The sequence below is a fragment of the Leptopilina heterotoma genome, unplaced genomic scaffold (assembly GCF_015476425.1).
Source record: "Leptopilina heterotoma isolate Lh14 unplaced genomic scaffold, ASM1547642v1 Lhet_19, whole genome shotgun sequence".
NCBI lineage: Eukaryota > Metazoa > Arthropoda > Insecta > Hymenoptera > Figitidae > Leptopilina > Leptopilina heterotoma.
Genome location: NW_025110908.1, coordinates 81118 through 99548, shown reverse-complemented (window position 1 = coordinate 99548; position 18431 = coordinate 81118). Strand labels below are relative to the sequence as shown.

General features: G+C 22.5%; 1 protein-coding gene across 5 annotated transcripts in view; it reads left to right on the top strand.

Moving 5' to 3' along the window:
* The window catches only part of LOC122500564 (protein bric-a-brac 1), a 111033-nt gene that overhangs the window by 74100 nt on the left and 18502 nt on the right, over positions 1-18431 (top strand). The gene's annotated exons all lie outside the window — the stretch shown is intronic.

Here is an 18431-nt window from a genome sequence, read left to right as displayed (position 1 = left end):
ATTCTTGTATTTTTAGGTTATGTTGCCTGATCGCTTTTTATTAACTGAAAATTGTGATTTTGATTTAAATTCAAATTCATATTTTTAGATTGTTTAAAATGTTGAAAATTCAATCATTAATTAGTTTCAATTATTAATTAAATTCCTTACGCTTTTTCTAAAATTAATTTTATCTGACAATTAAACGTTGTATTTCAGTAAAAATTACAATTTTTTGTCAGTAGCCAAAATTTTTCTAAGGATATCAAATTTTTGAGACAAAAAACGAAGAAAAAATGTTGCGAAGCAACTTTTTGATTCGTTTTTTGACTCAATTTGATATTCTTAGAAAAACTGTCAGTTGAAATTACTATTTATTAGTAAAATTTACTAATTTACTAATTAAAATTTAATTTAAAAAAATTTGCTTCTAATTCACAGACAATTGTCATTTTTATTCAAATGCAATTTTAAATTTAATTTTTTATTCTTTTAAGATACGAAATTAATGACATTGAACTAAATTTTTGTTTTGATTGTTTTAACTACAGAACTTAAAATTATACTAAAATTCAGTAAAATAATGCTTTTAATAAAATCTATTAAAGTCAAAATTGTTCTAAAAATTAATTTTTTTTACAGTACTTGAAAAATTTTGAATTTTAAATTTTCTTTATAAATACATCGCAGAAAATGGGATTAGTTAACAAACTTTAGGAAAATAACTGAACATAATTTGTTGGCAAACGACCACAAAATTAATTTCATTCGATGAATTAATATTATATTATATAGTTTGATAATATTTTCTTGGGTTGACTCATGACGAATAGGATATATTTGGCAGTTTACTGGTTATGCAAATCATTCCCTTTCATATTTTATTTTCTTTTCTTCATCCTAAAGCTTCTCTTTTTTAAAATATTCTGAATAAATATAAGCACATTTTGTTTCATTACGTGCTCTAACCTCTAAAACCGACAGTTTTAAATCTTTTTAAAAACTTTTTAATTTTTCAATTACTTTTTTTTTTTAATATTTTCAATTTTTAATAATTTAAATATTTTCTATTATTTACACAGTGGGAAAAAAAAGTTGTATTTTGAATGATCTTGATTTTTGTAGAATGTACTTTAATTCCGTGGCATGTGTTTAAAAAAGAGTTTTTAGACGTATAAAAAGACAGTTTTCACCCTTCGAATGAGGAGTGGCGACATTGCGACTTTTTAAGGACCCTCGGTAGCGTCTAAGAAGCAGGAGGGTGGTTCACATTATCAACCCTTCTTACCTCTATCTTCGTAAACATTCCTTCTTTTCTCTTCACAACTCTTATTGTAAAAACAAGTTATACTGAAAATCAAGTTCACTTGCAAATGCTTTAAAGACTTCTAATAATAATTTCCAGTGGATATTTTATTTACTTTCAGTTTTCCAAAAGTCTATTCTTCTCTATAAAAAAAAAACTGTGACATCGCCTTGCACCTTGAATTAAGGCTCGAAAATAATCTGAATTTTCTCTTTTTTTAGTGTGTAGCATCTTGAAAAATTTTAAAGAGTTTCGAGTTATAAAATTGTCACATTCTTCTTTTTAGGTAATTTCTTTAACAACAGAATTTTTAAAACATAGATGGATTGCTTTCTAATGTATAGGTCCGTACCCACAGCGTGTTTTTGGGAGTTCAAACTTCCATATGGCAAAAAAAAATTAACACTGAAAAAAATTTATTTTATTTTATACAATAATTAAAACGAATTAATAAAACAAAAATGTTGATTTTAAATCATAAATTGATACAAATATTTGTTATTTTTGTTAATAGAAAAAACTTGATAGTAGACAAGTAATTTATTTGATTTAAATAATTTTTTTTCACATTTTCTAATTATACCCCCTCTCCAAGAAAATGATATTGTTTTCAACAAACTTTAATAGAAAGTGGCATCTTAACTATCAAACATAATAATTATAAACTTTTATCTTACATAAAACCCTACCTTCTCAATTATATTATATAATTATATAAAATGTATATAATTTAATACTGTAATTATAGATTTATGTAATTATTACTCTTAGTCAATAATATTAAATTCCACTGAGAAGAAAAATATATTTGACTTAAACATATTAAATCTGGAACCGTTAACATCTTAAGGGCATTTGAACCATTGTGACGTCACAGTTAGTGCAAAGCATGTATTTTAAAGCTGTGACGTCATAATGGTTCAAATACCCTTAAGATCAAAATAATTGAAAAGTATTGTAACTACAATACTTTTCAATTATTTTGAAAAGCTTAAAACTATACATCAAGTTTATCTATGATTTTTGTCATTTATAATTTTAAATCATGCTCCCAAGGCAAATATTTAGTTAAAAATGATTTAAAAAATGATCAAAAAAAAAGTTTTAAGTAGTAAATTCGATTGAAAGTAAGATTTATTTTTTCCAGTTAAATTTTCTCTCCTTTCATGCTAAGAGAAGCTCATCCTCAATTAAAATACACATAATATCATTAATCGATAATTTAATTACAAGCAACCACTGAAAAAAGGATGTTTTATATTCAAAAACAAATTTAGAAAAAAAGGAAAAAAACTTTGAAACCTCGTATTTTGCTGCTGACGTGTATTAAAAAGGGGAAGGGAGAGAGAGAGAGAGAGAAAAAAGATTGCTCGTAATTCTATTTCAATTAAATTTATCCCTCGCTTTGCTCTGCTACCAGACAAATTCATTTTGGCAGTAAAATGTATACATTATTATCTTCAATTCTTCATCACATTCTATAGCACTTAAATTTAAGTTTCACACACAAATATATACCTTACAAAGTTTTTTAAAAGTGCAGACGCATGTTTCACATTTCTTAAAAAGTATTTTCAAAAAAAAATGCAGAAGTAGTTTTTATTATTTGTTGTTAAAAGCTTTTAGAAAACTCTTAAGATTCATGTTTTGAATATTTGAATAGAGTGTTGTTGCTCTATAAACTTGTTGAATATTTTTTTTAGCTATGGATAAGAATTTATGTTAGTTTTGGCTCCTTAGGACAATTTTTTTTAATGGTATCAAGTTGAGACAAAAATTCGTTTTTTGTCTCAATTTAATATAATAACTGCAGAAAAACCGTGCTACTATTTAGGTACTTTTTTAGATTTCAGCCACTAAAAGATTTCTGATTTTTTTTTTGAAAATTTGCACTACTTTAAATTCGCTAATACTAGAAATCAAAAAACTGTTTTCAAAAATAGAATCAAATTCTTTAAAACGATTCTGTTATTTTCACAAAAATATTCGAAATTCATTTATTTTCAATATCTAGTATTTTCATAAAATTTCGCAAAAGAATTCAATTATTTTTTAAAAAAATTGATAAAATTCATCCAAAATTGAATTATTTTCATAAATAATAAAATTTCCACAGGAATTCAATTAATTTAGAATAGCATTTTCAAAAAAAAATTTAGAAAAAATCAATTATTTAACAAAATCTTTATACAATATTTCTTCACAATAATTCAATTACTTTCACTTATAATAACATTTTTCATGGAATAATTTTTAATAAAAAAAATGTTTGATGAAATTTAAAAAAAAAATTCAATTATTTTCATAAATAATAAAACTCATCGCAGAATTTAAATTATTTAATAATACAATTTAATCAAATTTCTCGAAAAATGTAAATATTCTTCAAAATTTTATTAAAATTCTTCGAAAGAATTAAATTATTTAAAAAATTTTATAAATGTATTTCTTTAAAAATTCAATTTCTTTTAATTTTTAAGAAAATTCATAAAAAATTCAATTTTCTTTGGTAGAATTTTCAATTATTTTATCAATTTTCAATTACTTTTTAGAAATATATTTATTTAAAAATTCAATTATCTTTAAATTACAAGAAAATGCATTAAAAATTCAATTCTTTTTAGTAGAATTTTAAGAAATTTCAATTATTTTACCGATTCTCAATTACATTTTTGAAATATATTTATTTAAAATTTTAATTATCTTTACATTTCAAGAAAATTTATGAAAAATTCTGTTTTGTAGAATTTTAAGAAATTTCAATTATTTTACCAATTTTCCATTCCTTTTTAAAAATATATTTATTTATAAATTCAATTATCTTAAAAATACAAGAAAATTTATAAAAAATTAAATTTCTTTTAGTAGAATTTTAAGAAATTTAAATTATTTTACTAATTTTCAATTATTTTTATAAATAATAAAATTTTTCTCAGGAATTCAATTATTTTCAAATATTTTAATAAAAATGTTCGAAAGAAATCAATTATTTTAAATACAATTTTAATTAAACTTTTTTGAAATAATTCAATTATGGTTTTAGATTTTAATTAAATTCTTCCCAAGAATTCAATTATCTCAATAAATGACGAAATTATTTCGGAAATTTCAGCTATTTTGAGGAATTTTAATAAAATTCTTTGCAAAATTCAATTATTTTTATAAATATTAAAATTCTTCTCAGGAATTCAATTATTTTTGAAAATTTTAATAAAATTCTTAGCAACTATTCAATTATTTTGATAAATAATAAAACTGATCGCAGGATTTCAATTATTTTTAATTTAATTTTACAAAAATTGTTCGAGAAATGTAATTATTCTTAATAATTTAATTTTAATTTCTTGAAAAAATTAATTTAAAAAAAATGGTTTTTTCAAATTCTTTGAAAGACTTCAATTACTTACAAAAATATTAGAATTTTTCACAAGAATTCAATTATTTTCAAATATTTTAATAAATTTGTTCGAAAAAAATAAATTATTTTAAATACAATTTTAAGTAAATTTTTTTGATAAATAATTCAATTATTCTTCTTAATTTTAATAAAATTCTTCCCAAGAATCCAATTCTTTCCATAAATAATTCTTCGGAATAGTTCAATTATGTCAATAAATAACAAAATTATTCACGAAAATTCAATTATTTTCATAAATAACAATATTCATATCAAGAATTCAATTATTTTTAAAAGTAATAAATTTCTTCTTAGAAATTCAATTATTTTTAAAAATTCTAATAAAATCGTTCGCAAGAATTCAATTATTCTCAAAAAATTTAATAGAATTCTTTGAAAAATTTAACTATTTTCAAATACTTTTCGCAATTCAATGATTTTCAATTATTTTCATAAAATTTCCAAACAGAATTCAATTATTTAAAAAATTTTTTGCAAAAATCTTCAATTCAATTCTTTTCATGAATAATAACAATTCCTCAGGAATTCAATTATTTAAATTAGAATTTGCATAAAATTACTTCTTTTAACCACTTTTTGGTATTTTCATGTCAATACAACTTTGAAATAATTAAGTTAAGGAGACCTATTGAATTGTTTAGAGTAGTTTAAAAGTATAGTCTAATCTACTAAAAAATTTTTCAATGTATAAATCCTCAAGAATCCTTTAGAGTAATATTAATATTTCTTAAAATTTACATTTCTACAATCTACATATTTTTTTTTCCTACAAATTATCTTCATTATATTTATCAGTAGTACCATTATATTTATCGGTGAATCCTGCTTGGGAAGGGACATAAATTTGTATGACAAAAATTGTCACTAAATCAGTTCGCCAAAGTCACGTGGTTAAAGTTTGTTTGCCATTGAGAAAAAGAGAGTTTATGTATATCACTGGTGCAGGAGGATAAAAAGAAAAAAAGAGATAAAGAGAAAAAGAAGAAAAAGGAGAAAAAGAAGAAAAAGGAGAATAAGAAGAAGAAGAAGGAAAAAGAAGGTGGTATGTACTCGCGATACCCATTACATTATCAATTCCGTTATGGAGTTGTACTACCGTACCAACGCAACGCAACGCAACGTCTTTTGCAGTTCTCTTTTGCCAGCATCTTTTCTTTTTTCTCTTTTCTCTCTCTTGTGTCTTGTGAACCTCGTGACTTGATGTAGTCTTTTACTTTCACACCTATATTTATATATATGTGTGTGTGGGAGAGTAAAGAAGACACAAGTTACCATCTCCGCCACCCTTGGAGAAAAGCAACCACCCTCATCTTTTTCTTTCTTCCTGCGTTCTACTCGTAATTCGTTGCCACGCTCGATCTTTTCACCAACTTACACCTGTTGGACTTCTCGCTCAATCGCCCCCCTATTTCTTCTCTCAGAGAATAAGGACTTCCGCACCACTTCGCTTCACTGATTTTTCCTGTCGTATCTTTCACCTCATTTTTTTCCTTCCTTCTTATTTTATTCTCAATTTCATTTTTTTATTCAATGTCTATAGTCTGTCTTATTTTAGTTTCAGTCTCAATGAAATGGAGATGAGATGATCATTCATTGGGTTTATTTATTTATTTTTTTTTTTAATGTTTTGTGTAGCTTTCTTTTTGCTATACTTTATGCTTCTTTTTGGTCAAGGAACTTTCTTCTCATAAGAAAGAAGATTTAGTTAGTTGGAAGATTTAGTTTTTTGATTGAATTACATTTGGAAAACTTTGCATATTTAGAGTTGAAATTTTGTAAAATTTCAATTTTCAATGAATTTCATTAGAAATTTTCAAGAACTTAGATTTTTGAAAAATTTTAATTATTCAAATTCTTCTGAAATTAGTTGAATTTTTTAATGTATATTTAATTAATTATTAAAAACAATGGATTTAAAGAAGAACTTAAGTCAAAAACACTAAAAAAAATTGAATTATGGAGAAATTACAAATAATTACAAATAATTACTCATAAATAAGAAAAATTTTATAGAAATTCAATTTTTTAGAAATTATTGTATAAATTTCTTCGCAATAATTCAATTATTTTCATAAATAATAAAATTCTCTTTTGGAATTCAATTATTTTTATAAAAAAATAAGACTCATCGCAGAATTTAAATTATTTAATATTTAATTTATAAAAAATTCAATTTTCTTCAACAGAATTTTAAATTATTTTTCCAATTTTCAATTATACTTTTTAAAAATATATTTATTTAAAAATTCAATTATTTTTAAATTTCCAGAAAATTCAATTTTTTTTTAAATTTTCAATAAAATGCAATTTTTTTGGTAGAATTTTAAGAAATTTCAATTATTTTACCAATTTTTAATTAGTTTTTTGAAATTTATTAATTTAAAACTTCAATTATCTTTATATTTCAAGAAAATTCACAAAAAATTCTTTTTAGTAGAATTTAAAGAAATTTCAATTATTTTACCAATTTTAAATTATTTTTTTGAAATATATATTTATTTAGAAATTCAATTATCTTAAAAATTCAACAAAATTCATAAAAAATTCAAATTTTTTAGTAGAATTTTAAGAAAGTTTATTTATAAACAAGGGGCCGTCTATAAACCACGTAGCCCCATATTTTGGGAATTTTGACCCCCCCCCCTCCCCCATTACATGTATTAGCGCCATTTTTACCTCTTGTCGTAGTCAATTGCTTGACCCCCCCCCCCTCCCCCTCAAGAGGCTACGTGGTTTATGGATGGCCCCCAATTGTTTTTAGTAGAATTTTAATAAATTTCAATTATTTTACCAAATATCGGAATAAATTCAATTATTTTTAAAAATAATAAAATTCTTTATTGGAATTCAATTATTTTCATAAATAATGAAACTCATCACAGAGTTTCAATTATTTTTAATATAATCTTAATTGATTACGTCAAAAAAAGTAATTATTCTTTAAACTTTTGTTAAAATTTTTCGAAGAAATATTCAATTATTTTAAAAAGTTTTAAATTTTAATATAATTCTTTATGAGAATTCAATATTGAGAAACATTCAATTATTCAATTATTTTTAATGTGATTTTAAATTAATTCTTCGAAAAATGCAATAATTATTGTTAAAATTTTTATTAAAATTTATTGCAAGAATTCAATTCTTTTAATAAATTATAAAATTCATCGCAGGATTTCAATTATTTTTAATTTTATTTTAAATGAATTGCTCGAAAAATGCAATTATTCCTAAAAATATTATTCAAAATTCTTAGAAATAATTCAATTATTTTTATAAATAATAAAACTCATCACAGCATTTCAATTACTTTTTAACAATTTCAAATAAATTTCTTAAAAAATGCAATTATTTATAAAATTTTATTAAAATTCATCGAAAGAATTCAATTATTAAAAAAAAATTTAAAAAAAACTTGTCGCAGGATTTCAATTATTTTTAATATAATTTAAAATAAATTCATCGAAAAAAAGTCATTTTCTTAAAATTTTTATGAAAGTTCATTGCTAGAATTCAATTATTTTTACTTCATTTTGAAATTAATTCCTTGAAAAATACAATTATTCTCAAAAGTTGTATTAAAATTCTTCTAAAGAAAATTTTTATTAAAATACTCGTTGTAAGAATTTCAATTATTTTAATAAATAATAAAACTAATTGCAGTATTTCAATTATTTTGAAACAATCCTCGAAAAATACAATTATTCCCGTGTAGAAATCACCATGCTATGCCTAAAATGATTATTGGCCCTAGCTTGGACCTAACTTGGCAACCCCTTTTTATATATCCTGGGCTGGTCCTAACTTGGTACTAGCTAGGAGATCCAGTTATGACTTAGAAAAATTTTTAGGAAAATAAAGTGTCAAAATTGATACATGAAAAACATGTAAAAATTGATAAATATTCTCAATTAATATTTATAAAATTAATTGATAATCATATTTGTTTAAACAATTTATTGTTTGACATAAATCAGAAAATTATACAAATACTATAAAATAAAGTTAATTTATTAATTTATTAATTCAGCAATTGTTTAAACAAATAATTGTTATTTACTAACTTTTTACACAATCAACCTAGAAACTAGCAGTTTTTTCTAATTTTGCAATAAGTAAATACTCAGATTAGTTAATTGCAAAATTTTAAAAGACTACAAGTGTCTAGACGCTTTATTGTCTTAAGAATTAATAAATAACAACAATTTTTTGTTTAAACAAATGCTGAATTGTTAAAATTATAAATTATCTTCATATTTCACTACTCAAGTGTAATAATCGCGAAGTTATATAGATAAAAAACTGCAAATTTTTAAGTAATTTGTTACAAAAGTTAATATAACAGCAAAATTTATTTATTTATTTAAACAGATACAGACTGCAATATAATTATCATTAGTAAAATATATTTCTAATTTCGTTCGCTGATTTTCAGTTTCGTTTAAGTTGGTGCTAAACACTAAGAGATATTGCAATTCGAATGTGGGCTGACCCACCCAGGTCCAACCCAGGACCTACCTGGGCTTCCTAGTTTCATTAGTAAAAATTTCTAAGTCCAAGTCTAAAAAATTTTTTTCAACAAAAAATTAATGCTTAAAATGATTTAGAATAATGAAAAACGTGTTTTTAACATAAATTTTTTTGACATTTTTTTAAAAAGTGGATCACCCGCTTAATTAATTAGGAAAAATTTCCAAGTCCAAAAGACGAATATTTTTTTTAGACCAAGAAATTAATATGTTAAAAATGATTGAGAACAATGAAAAACCTGTTTTTAACGAAAATGTATAGATATTTTTTTTCTTGATATAATATAAAAATATTAATTTTTGAATTTTTATATTTGGATATTATTTTATTATTATTGTTGTTGTTAAACTATTTTTTTATTTATTATTGTGTATTAGTGTCAATAATTACTATATTGAATCATCAAAAGCAAGTCCACAAGTCACTGACAATAAAAATTTTGATCTCAACTAGTTTCATTAGCATAGTGGTTAGGGCGTTAGTCTCGTAGTCCGTAGGTCGTAGGTTCGATTCCCGCGTGCGTTAGATTTTATTTACTTCTTAGGTTTGCGTTTATTCCGATTTTTCTGCGTTGTATTCGTATAAGTAAGCAATTTAATGATTATATATACTGTAAAATAATTTAATTAACAAGTTTCTAATTTTTTTTATAATTTTTAATGTATATATTAGAGGAATATATATTAATCTCTACATATACTAACATTATTTATGAATTCGCTTTTGGTCATCACTTAATTAAAAAAAATTATAATTAATTAAAACTAATACTTATTATTAATAATTTAGGTTATTTCTTTAACAAATATTATTAACTAATTAAAATTATAATGAAATAGAAAATACTGTCTGAGATGGTCCTTTCTAGGTCCTAAAATGGACCCATAAACTGGTCCTAACTAGGCTCCCAAGTTAGGACCAGACTAGAATCGCATCACCACCCATTGTTGGTCCAACCTACACTGCCAACCTAGGACCAAGCTATTAACAGGGCAAAATAGGTAGGACCTGGCTAGGACCAATTTTCATTTTCCACACGGGTTCTTAAAAATTTTAATATAATTTGTTTATTAGAATGTAAGAATTTTTTTTATAAATTTTTTATAAATTTCTTTATAAGAATTGAATTTTTCAAAATATTCAATTATTCAATAAATTGTTTATTTTTGTATTTAAATAATTCAATTCTCGTAGAACTTTCTAAGTTCTGATTAAATTTTCTAAAAAAAATTGATATAAATATGAATTTTAGATAATAATTGAATATTAAAAGTATGAATAATAATAATAATAATAATAATAATAATAATAATAATAATAATAATAATAATAATAATAATAATAATAATAATAATAATAATAATAATAATAATAACATGAATTTTTAGGAATAATTGAATTTTGAAAAGATTTAAAATTTAAGTTTGTGAAAATTCCTGTAATTCTGTAGAATTAATTTTTTTCAAAAAATTTAATTGAATTTTTTTTTAGAAATTATTTGAATTTCTTATTTTCTAATATATTTGCAATGAAAAATTTTCGAATAATCGAAATTTCATTTTCATTTCATTTCAAATGAAGTTATTGATGTTTTCGAATAATTTTCTATTTAAAGAAATTCGTAAATAAATGTAATAAGAATTTTTTTTTTTAATATCTTATCATTTTTAGAGTGAATCAGAATATTCTTTATAGGGTCAGTGAAAAAGTCAAAATCAGTCAGGGAAAAAGTCTGGAAATCAGGGAAAAATCATGGAAAAACAAAAAAATTCAAAAATCACCTATATTTAAATATTTGTCAAAACTCGAGTAATTATTTAAAATAAAAATTCTCCTTCATTTATATAGATTATAGAATGACGAAATTTAATAACACGGAAAAAAGGAGAAAAAGTGAATAAAAAAAAAAGAAAAGAAAAAAAAAGAAAAAAAAAAGTTAAAAAGAAGAGGTGTGACTTTTGAAAATGTCGTTCTAGCGTTCAATTAAATAAATAAAGGGTAGAAAAAGCTTGTCAACATGATTTGGTCGCAGTACGACGAGGACGACGACGTCGTTCGGTGGACCAGGAGAGTCGAGCGGCATGGCAGGTTGAGAGGGTGGTTTATACGGGAAGGGGATTACCAGGTGGGGATGGGGACAGGGAGGAGGATGCACAAGGGTGGTCTCAACTCTCGACGGTTTGGAGGGATAGGAAACCTACCAGCAAAATCCAACCTCACCAATCAATACTTAGGGTTCAAGGGCATCGCCCGACCAATTATACCAGACTAATTGATGTGAAAAGAAAAAATCCAATCCTCCAGTCTAGATGTCTATTCTTTTATTTTTTTGTTTTTCACTTGTCATTTTAATATAACGAGTGATTACTGTTTTCTTTTTTCTATTATTTTTTTTTTTTTTGAGATTCTGTTTATAGAGATTTCTAACATCCTCTGCAGTCTATATTACAACTATTTCCAGGAACAAAAGGATTACATTCGGAGTATTGGAAAAATTTTCCTTTTTTTTTTGATGAAAAATTTCTCTTTATCACTTCTGAGTTCTGAAACACCAAAAATTAGAATTTGTAGCATTTCTATAGAAATTTGATATTTTTCCACCACTTTGGATATGGGATGAAACAAAAGAAAAAGTCAAAATTGCACGGAGAGAAATGTAAAGTAATTTTTACTGTACTTTTATAGTAAAATATTTTTGGTAACTTTTACTACTTGCGGAGGAAATTTTTCTACGTTCGAATAGTAAATTTTACTAATTTTTACAAATATGCTCTTTGAACGTAGGGATATTTACTTCGAACGTAGAAAAATTTACTCCGAAAGTAGTAAAAGTTACCAGAAATGTTTTAAAAGTAAATTTTGCTACGTTCGAAGTAAATTTTACTAATTTTTACAAATATTCTCTTTGACCGGAGGGAAATTTACTTCGAACGTAGCAAAATTTACTCCGAAAGTATAGTAAAAGTTACCAGAAATTATGTTTTACTATAAAAGTAGTAAAAGTGTATAATTTTTAAAAATATTAATATTATACATTTTCCGCCTGAAAAATTGTGTTCCAAATATGCATTTTCTTTTTGATAAAAGGAACTAATTACCATAAATGCCTGCGAATCGTTTTCACTCCTTGCATAGGTCTTGATTAAAAATATATTTTAGTAAATTACTTTTGTAATCCCTATACTTTGAAGTGTCATTCCATTTCTGTAGGGATCAACAAATCAAAGTTTGATCGTAGATGGCCTCTTTTATTCGTAATCATGGCTTATTTGATGGGGATTAAGGAGAGAAAAGAAACTTTTATTCAGCTGCCAGAATGATCAATTACAAAATGGTTCATTGAGCACAATTCGACTCCTTCATTTTTTACACTTAGAAAAATTGAAAGTCGCTAAATTATCGAAAAATAATATCTATTACTACTTTTACTGAATTTTAGTCATCTTGAAAGTTTCATTTCAAGTTAATGTTATGACTTAACGTGTACAGTTTAAAATTTAATTTAATTTAATTTAATTAAATTTAAATAGAAATTTAAAATTTTATATTAAATTAATTTAAATAAAAATACAAGTTTTAGATAAAGTTAAATTTGAATTAAATTTTATTTATTTAATTTTCATTTTTTAATTTGACAAACATTTTTTTTAGTATTTTAAATTGAATGAATTTGCACTAAATATTGCCAGGGTTGCCAAAAAATTCGATTTTGCCTTTTCCAGTGACTTTTCCCTGATCTCTATAGATAGAATTTTCCCTCATTTTCTATATGTCTCTACAAAAAAAAATCAATTCAGCTATTTTCAGTAAAATTTTAAGAAATTACAGTTTATTTTACAAATTTTCAATTACTTGTTTAAAGATATATGTATTTCTTTACAAATTCAATTATTTTTAAATTTCAAGAAAATTCATAGAAAAATTCAATTTTCTTTAGTAGAATTTTAAGAAATTTCAACTATTTTACCGATTTTCAATTTTACTTTTTAGAAATATATTTATTTAAAAATTCAATTATTTTTAAATTTCAAGAAAATGCAATTCTTTTTTGTAGAATTTTAAGAAATTTCAATTATTTTCAAAAATTTAAAAAAAATTCGTGACAAAATTTCTACTATTTTCAAAAATTTCCTCAATTCAATGATTTTAAATATCTTCTATTTCAATGAAATTTTTCAAAAGAATTGAATTATTTTTTAAAAAATTTTTATTAAATTCTACGCAAACATTTACTTATTTTTCATAAATAAGACAAATTTTACAAAAATTCAATTATTTACAAAATTTTTATAAACTTCTTTGCAATAATTCAATTATTTTCATAAATAATAAAACTTATCGCTGAATTTCAATTTTAAATACAATTTCAATAAAATTCTTCGAAAAGAATTCAATTATTTACAAAATTTTTTTAAGTATATTTCATTAAAAATTCAATTACTTTTAAATTTCAAGAAAATTCATAAAAAATTCAATTTTGTTTAGTAGAATTTGTAATTATTTTACCAATTTTTAATTAGTTTTTTGAAATTTATTAATTTAAAACTTCAATTATTTTTACATTTTAAGAAAATTCATTAAAAATTTTTTAAGTAGAATTTAAAGAAATTTCAATTATTTTACCAATTTTCAACTACTTTTTAGGAATATATATTTATTTAGAAATTCAATTATCTCAAAAATTCAAGAAAATTCATAAGAAATTCATATTTTTTAGTAGAATTTTAAGAAATTTTAATTATTGACTGATTTTCAATTACTTTTTAGAAATATGTTTATTTAAAAATGCAATTATTTTTAATTTTCAAGAAAATACAAATCTTTTTTGTATAATTTTAAGAAATTTTTATTATTTTACAAATTTTCAATTACTTTTTAGAAATATATTTCTATTTCACTATAAAAAAAATTCAATTCAATTCTTTCCATAGCAGAATTTTAAAAATTATAATTATTTTACAAATTTTCAAATACTGGTTTATAAATATATTTCTTTAAAAATCTAACTATCTTTAAATTTCAGGAAAATCCATAAAAAATTCAATTTTTTGTTGCTGAGTTTTCAAAAATTTCAATTATTTTACTAATTTTCAATTACTGTTTAGAAATATATTTATATTTAAATATTCAATTATTTTAAAGTTTCAAGAAAATTCAATTTTTTTTAGTAAAATTTTAATAAACAATTATTTTACCGATTTTCAATTACTTTTTAGAAATATATTTATTTTTAATTTCAATTATCTTTACATTTCAAGAAAACTCATAAAGAATTCTTTTTAGTAGAATTTTTAGAAATTTCAATTATTTTACCGACTTTCAAGTACTTTTTAGAAATATATTTATTAAAAATTCAATTATTTTTAGTAGAATTTTAAGGAATTTCAATTATTTTACCGATTTCAATTACTTTTTAAAAAATATATTTATTTAAAATTTCAATTATTTTTAATTTCCAAAAAAAAATTAATTCAAAATTCAATTTTTTTTTATTATAAAATTTTAAGAAATTTCAATTATTTTACCAATTTTTAATTCTTTTTTGGAAATATATTTATTTAGTAATTCAATTATCTTAAAAATACAAGAAAATTCAAAAAAAAATTCAATTTTTTTAGTAAAATTTTAAGAAATTTCAATTATTTTACCAACTTTCAATTACTTTTTAGAAATATAGTTATTTTTAGTTTCAATTATCTTTACATTTCAAGAAAATTCATAAAAAATTCCTTTTAGTAGAATTTTTTAGAAATTTCAATTATTTTACCAATTTTCAATTACTTTTTAGAAATATATTTATTTAAAAATTCAATTATTTTTAGGAAAGTTTTAAGAAATTTCAGCCAGTTTACAAATTATCAAGAACTTTTTAGAAATATATTTATTTAAAATTTCAATTATTTTTAATTTCCAAAAAAAATTAATTCAAAATTCAATTTTTTTTATTATAGAATTTTAACAAATTTCAATTATTTTACCAATTTTTAATTCTTTTTTGGAAATATATTTATTTAGTAATTCAATTATCTTAAAAATACAAGAAAATTAATAAAAAAAATTCAATTTTTTTAGTGAAATTTTAAGAAATTTCAATTATTTTACCAATTTTTAATTCTTTTTTTGAAATATTATTAAATTAATTAAATTAACGTGAAATTTTAGATCATCTTTAAATATATTTTAAAACATGAAGAGATTGATCACTTGGAGTTGACAGACTCGGAGTGATTGATATCTTCATGTTTTACATTTGTATTCTTAAAATTTATTGAATTTCAAAAAGGTACTTTTTAGAAATTTATTTATTTAAAAATTCAATTCAATAAAATTCTTAAAAAAGAATTTTTTTTGCTCGGAGCAGAATTAACATGAATTTGGAGCTAAAATGAAATAAATATCATATTTTTCCTTTTTTTTGAAAACTTTCCAAACCTTATCGCCTTTGCAACGACATAAAATTTGGACGTGAATAAAAATTAAAAATTGAATAATCAATATTTTTAATTTAATGAAACTTATTGATTATTTCGATATGAATAAATAATTAATGCAGTTCAAGTGTTTAAAATGTTAAAGAATAAGTATATATAATTTTATTTTGAATTCTTTTTTTCCTATTCGAAATGAAGCATTAAATCGTTGCTGGGGAAAAGGGATGAAAAAGAGAAAAAAAAAAAAAAAAAAAACTAAAAGGAGGAATATACACGCTCATATTGTGAGTGTCGTGTCGTTATATAGAATACACTCGCAGTATAGCGAGTGCTCACTGCCCGAAATGTCGATGAATCGTTTCCGGACTTAGCAAATCCTCCAACTGCCTCCAACTGGGAGAAATATTCGCGAACATGCGAAAGTGGAGAGGACTGATGGAAAATCGTGTAGGTAGTTTGGGGGATGGTCGATACGGCCCTGGGGCCGCGACAGCCGCGTCGGAAGCTTCCCCTATTCTTCCTGCGGGCGTTTTTGCCTCCGCCACCACTCCCGACACCAGACCAGTCGCCCCCCCTCCTCACAACCCCGCCTAATCGCGCCACCCTTGGGTTGATTAAAGAACAGAGCACCCGACTTTGGCGAGGGGTGGCCGACTGCCTGCCTGCCTGGTTGGTTGGTTGGCACCACGTTTCCAATATTTCTCTCTCTCTCTCTCTTTCTCTCTCTTTCTTCACTTTTTTCTATTTTTTTTTTTTTTTTACCCCCCTTTCTTCTTCACCTTTACATACTTACCTATATTTTTCCCTCTTTTGCCTCGCATCTCAGTTTATATAGAGGCGCAACTGTATCTCCCGAAGATATTTTTATAATAACCAAAACAGAAGAGAAATAACGTTGATAGTCATTGAGGTTCAAAGAACTTTTATATACTTTGAATTGAAGAGAATTCTCTACCTCTCTTGGTACTTGACTTTTTCAAGACGTCTGTGTTTCATCAGTGCATTTTGGTCAGGGAAAAAAAGGAAATATTACATGCCACAATTGTGGAAATACCCTTTTGATGAAACGAAGAGAGAGGATATTAAAGTTAGAAAAAATTATTTTGTAGTAGATTTTTTAAAAACCAACTGTTTGCTATATAATTTTCCGATTTTTAATACCGCAACTATATATAAGTGATAATGACTATCTCACGATTAAAGACACTTGACTTTGTCACTTTTGAGAATTTTTCCAAATTTTTCTCTCTTTTTTTAAAATAACTATGTGTACGTAAATTTTTATTTAAAGAGAGGAAAATAGGAAAAATAAATAAGGAGAGAAAATAATTTAAATATTCCCAAAAAAAAATTTTTTTTTAAACAATTTTTTGAGAGGAATTCAATGGTCATAATATAAAATCGTCTATAGCAAATATTTTGACTCTTTTTGAATTTTTATTTTACTTAAAAAGAATTGGTACCTATGTTTTTGAATCCACAAAAAAAAATTCATTTGTTTATTTTTCTATAAATAATTTCAGACTATAATTCCATCATATTTTTTTATTTTTTATAGGATTTATAAAAATTATGATCTAAAATTAGTTAGAGAAAAATAAATAAATGAATTTTCAAATAAAAATATTGAGTAACAATATTGAATTTTTTAGAATCTTTTTTATTTTTTTTTATAGATTTTTTAGAAAAAAAAAGATTTTTTTGTACAAAAAAGGCTTCAAAAATTAGAAAAAAGAATTTTTTTGTTTGACAATTTCTTTGTCGATTCAAAGTAACATATTTTCGTCAAAATTACGCATAGGCTTCAAAATCAATAAATTTTTACGATAAATAAAAATTCAAAAATTGTCAAAATATTTTCTGATTTTATTTTATGGCCCAGAATTTCTCATAAAAAGTTACCTTAAAAATAATTGTTTTCAATTACTTATTAATGAAAATTTGTAAAATAATTGAAATTTTGTAAAATTCCATTAAAAATAATTTAACGTGTAATTTTTTAAATTTAATGTTAATTAAAATTTTTATAGAAAAATATTTCTTATAAACAATTAAAAAATTTTTAAATCTAATAATCTTAAATTTCCTGAAATTCGACAAAAGAGAATTGAATTTTTTAAGAATTTTATTGACATATATAAACATAATTGAATTTTTAAATAAATATGTTCCTGAAAAGTAATTAAAAATTTGTAAAATAATTTAAATTTCTTAAAATTCTGCTAAATAGAATTAAATTTTTTTATGAATTTTATTAAAATATAAATATATTTCAATTTTGAAATAAATATATATATATATATATATATATATATTTGTAAAAAGTAATTAAAAATTGGTGAAATAGTTAAGAATTCTACTAAAGAAAATTGAATTTTTTTAAGAATTTTCTTAAAATTTAAAAGTAATTGATTTTTTAAAAAAAAATATTTATAAAATTTTTTAAATTATTAAATTCTTTCGACGAATTTTAATAAAATTTTTAAGAATATTAACACTTTTCGAGAAATTCGTTTAAAATTAAATTAAAAATAATTAAAATTCGGCAATGAGGCTTATTATTTATGAACATAATTGAATTATTGCGAAAAAAATTGATACAAAAATTTGTAAATAATTGAATTTTTAAAAAAATTTGTATATTATTTATAAAAATAAGTAAATGTTTGCGTAAAATTTAAATAAAATCTTTTTTAAATAATTCAATTTTTTGGAAATTTTTATGAAAATAGAAGATAATATTTAAAATCATTGAATTGAAGAAAATTTT